We start from the raw sequence: 10159 nt of genomic DNA, 5'->3' as shown, positions 1-10159 counted from the left end.
TACCACCATTGAAGAATTTATTGATTTATGAGCACAGACATGTAAGATCAAAATAAATGAAAAGTGGAAGCTAAATTTTCACTGACCTGTTAGGCAATACAGAATGCTGTAGACATCAATTATCAGCCTTAATTGTGTGGGAGGCTCTCAAAATTGGGATGAATAGAAAGAAAAATTGCTCTTTGGTATACAATCCTCAGTCAGAAATTAAATATAAATATACACAATTTTCCCTCCCTCCTTCTCTTTATCTCCTTCCTTTCTACTCCCCTTCCTTTCTCCCTCCTCCCTTCCTGTCTTATGTTCTTTATTCCTTTCCTTTCCCTCTTCAACTCTATGAAATTTCTTCCTTCTCATTTATTGAAATTTAGACTTTTTTGGTTTAGCATCAACTGAAGTTCAAAACTCCTCAGAATCTTCCCTTCTTTACAATCTTTTAAGATGTGCTATATCATTTCCTATTTTCATTTCCTTCTATAATTTATCCATATCCTTCAATATCTTATCTATCTCTGTATCCTTCTATAAACACACAAAAATGCATTTACACAGTTTTTACAAGAATATAACTATATGAAATGTAGGACCCTCAAATATACTTTATAGCATTTGATGAATTTTTAGAAAAACATATGAAACAAAAAAGCAAGTTTCTAAATGAATATTATCATTAGTGCTATTAGTGTTATAGAACAACCCCGATATTAAACGGGTTCCTGGCTGTGGGTCCTCACCCGCGCGCTTTAAAGGAACTTATGAATACTCTACTACAGACACACGCAAAAGGGTTAATAAAAGGTTTATTTACAAGAGAAAAAGAAATAAGGAAAATGTACAACTCAGGGAGAAAATAGGGAAATAAAGTCTTTAATGCGTCCTACCCGATCCGACGACCTGGAAACCCAAAGTCACTCTTGGAGCTGACCTGACGCTGCGAGCTGGCTGGGAGCCCAAAAATGGAGAGCCCCAAAGCCCACGTGTCTGCCTTTTGTATCCACCTGGCTGCTTAACCCCACCCTCAGGTCCCAGCCACCTTCCCTTTGGTGGTGATGGGATTTGGAGTTCCCAGTGTCTTTGGCTTTGACCTGGGGTGGGGGTGGAGTCCACAAAGCCTATATGGAATTTGCTTTGGGACATCCTTTTCCCCCTAACATTAGTATGAATATTGGAGGAATAATGCAATATATATTTAAATTCAGTTATAGCCTAAGCTTGAAGAATGATAAATATGTAGCACACATTATATGTGAATGATCTACCAGAGCTAAGATTCTTTCAGTTCAAGGACAGAAATGAGATTCAAATGATCCAAAATTGAATTAGAGTACAACTAGGCAAATTTTGTAAACTCTTATAAATATCATTGGTTCTTAAAATTACCAAAATTGTGACATTTTAAAGAGTATTTGGGGAAACTGCAAAAATAACATTTGTCTTGTTCACATCAACAAAGATGGCAGGGCTGCCAAGACACGCTTCTAATACAACATTAAGTTTTGGGAAAGAGGGAGAAACACCAGAAATTTGTTACATCAGAAGCCATATTCACTATTCACCACAAAGGATATCTACTTATTGTGTGTGTGAGTGTGTATGGGGGGCACGTTCTTTGGCTTTGGTGTGAGGATGATGCTGCCTCATTAGTCAGTCAGGGCAGGTCCCCTCAGCGCTATGGAAGAGGTTGAGGGAGAGAAGTGTTTAGAACAATTCACACATTGAGTTGGATTCACAAGAGAGTCATTTATTTCTAGACTTTTCTTGCACATGTCTGGGAAGTTTCCTTTACCTGTGTGATCTCCTTTCAAATTATAGGTCGTTCTATTTTTTCATACCTCAGTTGGGTCTGTTTTATATCTTCAGGACTCTCCCCATCCCTTCCATGATATCCAGGTTACTGAGATTACTCTTGTGATTATCTTCTGACTTGTGTGGTATCAGTTACCATGACTCCTCTTTCATTCTGACTCTGAGTGTTTCTCACTTATTCGAATTCAAGATTAACTGATTTTGTTTCCCATCAACAATTTTTTATTGATTTTTTTCAGTATTTTCTCAATTTCATATATTTTTGCCTAATATCATTTCCCTCCACATATAATAACATTTCATATAATATTTTTGGAACCAAACTCCTGAATTTATATATATATATATATATAATATGTTATAAATATATATTATATATGCAATATATATTTTTTAGTTTTTTAAACTCTTTTTTAAAACATTGTTTTCATTATTATTCTTACTATTTGCAAGTATCAAATTTAATGGTACTTGATTGGTTTTCATCCCCACACAACTCCAGAAAAAAAGTATGTATTATAGAAATATGTAAATTTTGGAAAGTTCAGTAACAAAATGTTGGCTACTACATAAATACAGAACATACAGGTAGATGATCTTCCCATATTGCTTCTTGCTATTCCTATGTCTTAATCAAATTAATATGGAAATTGCAATAACATTTACATATCGTATATCTTTTAGAAATTGTGAAGTTACAAAAGATCACCAAACATTATTTTAAATGTATACATTTTCATCTTGGTTATAGTCCCCATACAATTCCCACAACTTTTGTTTTTATCCTACTCCCTTCTCCCTCCCCTCCCCCTCATAGTGTGTCTCTGATTTATGGTTGCTTGTTGATTTTGATTTTTACTTTATTGTAATTAGTCTTTTTCCTGGTCCCTTATTTAGGTTTTCTAAATTCCTGCTATGAGTGAGACCATCTGGTATTTTCCCTATATTTATTGCAGCACTATTTACAATAGGTAAGCTATGGAAACAACCGAAATGTCCAAAAACAGATGGCTGGATCAAGAAGATGTGGTACATATACACAATGGAATATTACTCAGCAATCAAAAATGATAAACTCATGCAATTTGCAGCAACATGGATGGAGCTGGAAGGGATCATGCTCAGCGAAATAAGCCAGAAAGAAAAAGAAAAACTTTTTTTCTTAATTTTTTTTTAAGATTTATTTGTGCTTACAAGAGCTGGGGTACATGTCAGAGATGTGGGGGTGATTGGATCCACAAGAGACAGAGTGGGGAACAGAACAGGTAGACTGACTAAAATACAATGCTAAGGGGAGCAGCGGGCGAGACAGGAGAGAACTGCCTCGCCATGAGTTTCTCCCTGGCAGGCTGGGATTGAACCCATGCTGCAGAGCCTGTGGATTGCTTCACAGTGCAATGCTTAACCCTTTGTGCCACCAGGGAGGCCCCCCAAAAACACATTTTTAACTGTAAACACATCATTGAATTCATACACGATGATGAAAAACTTTTCCAATTTAAAATTATAAGTTTCATTTAATTGCTTTGAATTTCTTTCTCAGGATGAAATCTTGGTTAACCCATTTCAATAATTACTCCATTGTTCTGTCATTGTTCTATCCATATTTATAATTTTCATAATAATAATAATAATAATATTTTTCTAACAATGTCACTACATGAAACAGTCTGAGTCAGGGCCTTCCCTTTCAGGCCCAGGATCAATCCCACCAGGAACATACAATCTCATTACTGAGTTGATGTCGCTTGAATGTTTCCCAAGTGTAGTCAAGCCACAATTAACTTCATATGTTTAATTGTGTGGGGTTATTTTTGTATTTTAAAAACATTTAATTTTATTTATTTCTAATTTAAATTTTTTTAAAAAGAAATTTCTTGTATATTTCATTTTGTAGAGTATTTGATGTCTCCCCTCTAGTGTAGTCCCTATAGATCTCCCACCCCATCACCCCAGAGATCAATCTGCACAGTCCCTTGAGCTCTTTCCCCAATTTGTTCCCATCTTCCTCCCCCTCTCCAGCTGGCACCTCAGCAATATGGACAACTTGCAAGTTTCATTTTTTTCCTGACCCCTTATTTACTTTCTCTATATCCACATATAAGTGTTACCATCCAATATTTATCTTTTGCTCCCTTATTCCTCTTAGCATCATCCCTTCTAGCTCCTTCCAATTGCCCCAAATGGCTCAAGTTTATCTGATTAATTGCTGCCTAGTATTACTGTGCATATGTGTGTATATATACATGTATGTGTATATATATGCACATATACATGTTATGTGTATACACATATACATGGTTATGGGGACTATAACCATGTATATATGCATATATATACACATATACATGTATATATATACACGTACATGGTTATAGTCCCCATACAATTATATGTATATATACACATACAATTATGACGTATACATACACACATATACACATTGTGCATGTTGTATATTTACAAATATATATATTTGTGTATAGTATATAGGTACATACATATATGTATGTATATGTGTATGTGTGTGTGTATATATATATATATATATATATCTTCTTAAACCATTCATGTGTTTTTGGGCATTAACCTGTTTACATATCTTAGCTATTGTTAATAGTGCTGCAATAAACATAGGAGTCCAGGTTTCCTTTGAATTGGTGGTATTTTTGAAAACATTGAATGGTAATTATAATTTCATAAACATATAGTTTCAGTGTCAAGACTATAAGTTTATTAAAAAGATTTATCCAAGGTGTACAGAGGTCTTCATACTGATCCCCTCTCCCTGCAAAGAGAACCATTTTTATTATGTTTTGGGTACCTCTCCATCTCTCAGAGAGAATGTGCAGGTCTGCATGAAGTGGAGTGAAGGGCAGAATGAGCACATCTGTGCAGATGGACAAAGACACATGACACCTCCCCATTGAAGGGACAACACTGGATACTCCTTTATACACACTTTATCCGCCTAATGTATTTTGGATACTGTCCATGTGCAGGCTTTTGACTGGGATTACACTGAATCTATAGAGTCAAGGGGGTGATGTTAATGACATTTTAACGATGAATATTCTGGTCATATACTTGATACTGCTTTACTCAGGCCTTCTTAATTTTCTTTATTTTTTTTAAATCTATTTATGTGTACAAGAACTGGGGTACAGGCTAGAGGTGTGGGGGTGAGATGAGAGGATTCACCAGAGACAGAGTGGGGAACAGAACAGGCAAACTCACTGAAGTACACTGCTGAGGGGAGCAGTGGGCAAGACAGGAGAGGTCTGCTGTGCAATGTGTGCAGCTTCCAGGCCAGCAAGGTGATCAAACTCCTGCTGCAGAGGCTGCAGACTGTCCCACAGCGCTGTGCCCAACAGCTGCACCACCAGGGAGGCCCCCTTTCTTACTTTTAGAGTTTACTCTTATTTTAGAGTTTCACACACACCATTAAATTTATTCATGGGTTTGATGTTTTTTGATGCCATTGCAAATTTTTCTATTTTTAAAGTTTTACTTAGAAATACCTGCTGAAGGTATGTAGAACTACAATTGAGTTTTGTGTTTTTAACTAATAATCTAGCAATTATTTTGGCTTTGTACATATTCACCGTATTGTCTGCTCTTTCTAGCCCTTTCTCTCTCTCTCTCTCTCTCTCTCTGGACACAGCACAAGTAAGACTTCTGTGAACGTATTACTGTGGTAAGAGTGTACTCTTCACAGGAAAGTTGTTTGGCTTTTTTCCCATTAAGAATGCTTGCTGTAGGGCCTCCCCTGGTGGCGCGGCGCAGTGGTTGAGCACTGGGCTGCAAAGATGCCTGCAGCCTCTGCAGTGCCCGTTCGATGCCTGGCCATCAGGAAGGGTCCCTCATGGCGCGCAGACCTCTCCTGCTGCTCCCCTCAGTAGTGTATTTCGTCGGTCTGCCTGTTCTGTTCCCTGCTCTGGCTCTGGTGAATTCTCTCACCCTCCCGTGCTTCTGACTGTACCCAGTGCTTGTATAAATAAATAAATAAATCTTAAAAAAAAAAAAAGAATGCTTGCTGTAGAAGAGATAATTTTATAAAATAAATTCTATACTAATTGCCAAGAGATGTTATGAAAAACCACAAATGCACACTAAATTTTACCCCATGTGCTGCCCACTGCCCCAGCCCTCCTGAGCTGAGCAGCTGGCCCCTGCCATGGGATCATCCCAGCACCATCCCCCTCTGCCCCTCTTTGGCTGGTGCTTCTGCAGACCTCGTCACTCAGCAGTCCCCTGAGTAGCCCAACATGTAAGCCTGTGTTAATTGGCTCAAAGCCCCACACAGCTCCTGCTTAATTCAATGTCAGGATGAACAGTCCTCCTGGGGTCAGTGAGCTTTCAATTAAAGGTTGGGGAGCAAGTGCTTTAGGCTTTTCAGGCCACACAGGTTCTGTCAAGACTACAGGACATTATCAAGTTCTATCTATAGGCAAATAGTATTAAGATTCTAAACTGCCATATCCAACAACAATCAGTATCTTGGGAATATGCATAAAATTTACAAAAATATACAGTACTAGTTTTGCTTTTTTATTTTTATGTTTTATATCATTGTTCATTTTTAAACAATATTTGCTTCCCTCCACCCCCTCAGGTGTAGTCTCCACAGAATTTCTTTCTTCAATGCACCCGTGCCCCATCACCACAGTACCCTGTGCTCCTCCCTCCCTCCCTCCCTCCCTCTAATTCCTACCCCTCCTCCACCCTTGCAGTATGTCTCTGATTAATAATTGTCTGTTTTTGCTTTGTTGTGTTTGCTCTAGTTTTGTCTTACAATGATTAGTAGTTTTCACACTGGTTTGACATACATCTGCAAAATAAAAATAAATGAGTACAAGTTGCAGAATTACACATTTTCACAAAAAGATTATGGCAAAGTCATTAAAGGTTAAATAATTTCTGTAGTAAAATGTATCCAAAAATTTATGTGGACTTACTTCAGATTGTTGATTCCAACTTCTGCTCTCTTTGTGACTTTCCTCGCTGCTTCTTTCCATCAATTGGTGGAATTTTGCTGCGAGAAGAGGTGTATTAGTTTCACAGTGGAATTTCACTTGCTGTCCTCCATCTCTCTCAGATGAACTTTAAATCCATACTCCTTGTTTAAAAATTCATTTTCCATTGTGCTGATCTAAAGAATAAAATGAACACACACTTTCTTTTTCTGTTATTCTATGAAACACACAGATCAATGACATATACGCAAAAACTCAGACTGTGGCATCTGAGTCAGCTCAGCCTACAATCAGTCTTCATCATGAACAAAGGCTAGTCCTGCACCATATGAATTCAAGTTGCCCAGATAATGGCATCACATTCCCACTGTAAGATGCCAGTGGAACCAAGCCCCCACCCAGCATGCCTCTGCTCTCATCATCTTCTTTAACTTCTATTGCCAGAATCCATGGGCAACATTCACGCTCTTTGCCAAGTAAGAGCTAGGTTGTTACTTGGTCATTAAGGCAAAATGTTCAAGAACAGACAAATGGAAGAAGCACATAGGGCAAGGTGTAGGGTGTAGGGTGTAGGATGTAGGCAGTAGGAGGTAGGGTGTACTGTGTAGGGAGTTCTCAGCCCCTGATAGGGTACTGCCCTCTCCGCCCCAGAATTCCTCAAACCACTCTTCAGTTTATATACTAAATTTCAGATAATCTTTCTTTCAAGGGACTTTGTAAAGTCAACGAAAATTATATATAGGAATTCCTTTATCACTTCAGTTATAGCACTGATGAAAGATGTATATCATTTTTTTTTTAAAAAGGGTTCTAATGATTTATTAAGTCCCTTATGGAAATGTCTTCAATGTTTTTCTAGGTAATTTGTCATCACAGTTAAAACCTTACTGCAGAATAAACATTAAAATGGATGCTCTTGAAGTGCCCTAGCAGCTTTCTCAACTGGGACTCAGGAGGAGAGTGAATGTCTAAGGTGTCAAAGTATGTAGTGAATCACCTTCTCTGGCTAGCATCAAGAACAAAGCCACCTCTACACCACCCTTGAGGCAGGTGAGGAAATGGATGTTAGAAAAGTCGGCTGTTTTCTGGGCTCAGGTGAAAACTAGTGGGAGAGAGTGTAATGGGGTCTGACTTCTTGGGTGTCCTAGCAGGCCATGTGTATCTTGCTACACTAAAGAAATATTAAAAAAAAAAAAAAAACCTATAATATTTTATTTACTTTTTTTTAGTTTAATAAAATTTATAGTATTGCCTTTTAAAAATAGATTTATTTATTTATAAGAACCAGGGTACAGGCCAAATGTAGGAAGGTGAGAGTATTTACCAGAGATAGAGCAGGGAACAGAACAGGCAGACAGACTGAAATACACTGCTGAGGGAAGCAGCAGGCGAGACAGGAGAGGTCTCCCATACCATGTGGGTATCTCCCAGGCTGGCCGGGATCGAACCCATGCTGCAGACGCTGCAGACACCTTCACAGTGCTGTGCTCAACCACCTGTGCCATCAGGGAGGCCCAGTATTGCATTTTTTTTTTACTGGGGTAACATTAATATACGACACTGTATATGACTCAGAGGTACTGATTCACACCGCTTCAGGTGTATGTTACCACACCACATCCACCCCCAAAGTCCCCATCGACCTCCACTACTGTCCTCTGAGAACCTCCCCACTTTATTTTATGCCCCCCCTTTTAGTAACCTCAATTTCACAGTGAGATTTCTAGGGTTTGTTTCAGTTTGCTTTTATCTGTTCCAACAGTGAAATCCAGATTTTGTCATTCTCTTTTAGATTTATTTCATTTAGCATAACCCACTCCAAGCCCATCAATGTTGTTGCACATGCAGGAGTTCATCTTTTGTATAGCTGAATAGTATTCCAATGCACATATATATTGTGGCTTCTTAATCTGCTCATGGTTTCTTGGGTACTTAGGGGCCAATTACACAGGTGTCAGGTGGTATCTTGGTTGGTTTTGATTTGTATATCTCTGATGACCATCTGTCTCTCTTCTTAGGAGAAGTGTCTATTGAGCAATTCTGACTGGTTTGAGGTTGGGTTATGTTCCTTTGGTTGAGGTGTAAGCATTTTTGTGGGTCTTGGAAATGAATCCCTTGTCAGATGCATGGAAACATGTCTCGTTATTTCATGGTCTCTTTCACCATGCAGAGGTCTTTTAGCCCGAAACCATCTCATTTGTTCCATTTTGCTTTTGTTTCCCTTGCTATAGGAATCAAGTCCCCAGAGATGCCCTGAAGCCAATGTCATAGTCTCTGTCTATGTTTACTTCTACATATTTTATGGTGTCAGGTCTTGTAGCTTAGTGTTTAATCCAGTGTTGTTTATGGGCAACATGTTTTTTCCTTGGATTTTGAATTCTACTCATGGCTCATACATGCTTTTCCTTGGTTTAAAAATATTTTCTTTTATATTTTGGAACTTCTTTGTGTACAAATGGTTTTAGCCTTTTGCTATATTCATTAAAACTATTTCCCCAGTTTTTATGAAATTAAAAATTTTGAAATATTAAAAACCTTGGTATACTGAAATAGATCAATATTTTGATTTATAACATTTTGCATTCTTTTGTTCTTCTGAGCAAATTCAAATTTACCTAGCGACTACTCACTTACATGTCCACCAATATTTGGTCATGTCTCTAATGGTTCTTAGTTATTATTCCATATAAATATTACAATATGAAATTTTAAATACGTAATAAAGATTTAACACTTTTTCACCAAGGCAGACTAACTCTTTTATAGAAATATTTTAGGATGGGAATGTTCAGGCAAACCCAAAATACAATATCACAAAATCCCTAGAAGCCCATGACTCAGCTTCCTGAGTCACCAAACTCAACAACCACTACTCTTTTATCTGAGTTCTCTCCATCTTCTTTGTCAAGATTCATCTTTTCTCTCTTACAATGAAGTCCACAGTCTTAAGGCTACAACTGAATTTTGAGATGACTGGACCTCAGTCACACCCAGCCCTAGAGCACCAGGAGTTGCTTCAGGTGCCTTGTAATCAGCCCTCACTCTCTGGAAAGCAGCCCCGAGATCCTCACAGGGCACCAGGCCTGGTATGCATTGTTTTTGCCTGCCTGCTTTCCTCATGTTGGCAGAAAGTGTTGTTCAGTGTTCAGACAGGACCACAATGTTCAGTGTTCAGACAGGACCACACAGTGTTCGGCCATCCCTATGTCTGTGCTGGATGGACAAGAGCACTCTCATCTGTTCAGCATATCACAGGGTACTGGGAGTGTCAGGTAAGCAGCTGTGACCTTAAAAGATGCTCCCAGTGCCTCCCTTGAGGTGCAAGGTGTTAAGTCACAGCACTATGAAGTTATCGGCAGCCATTGCAGCATGACATG

This window comes from Talpa europaea (assembly GCF_964194135.1).
Source record: "Talpa europaea genome assembly, chromosome: 10".
NCBI classification, from domain to species: Eukaryota; Metazoa; Chordata; class Mammalia; order Eulipotyphla; family Talpidae; genus Talpa; species Talpa europaea.
This window is presented reverse-complemented; position numbering follows the sequence as displayed.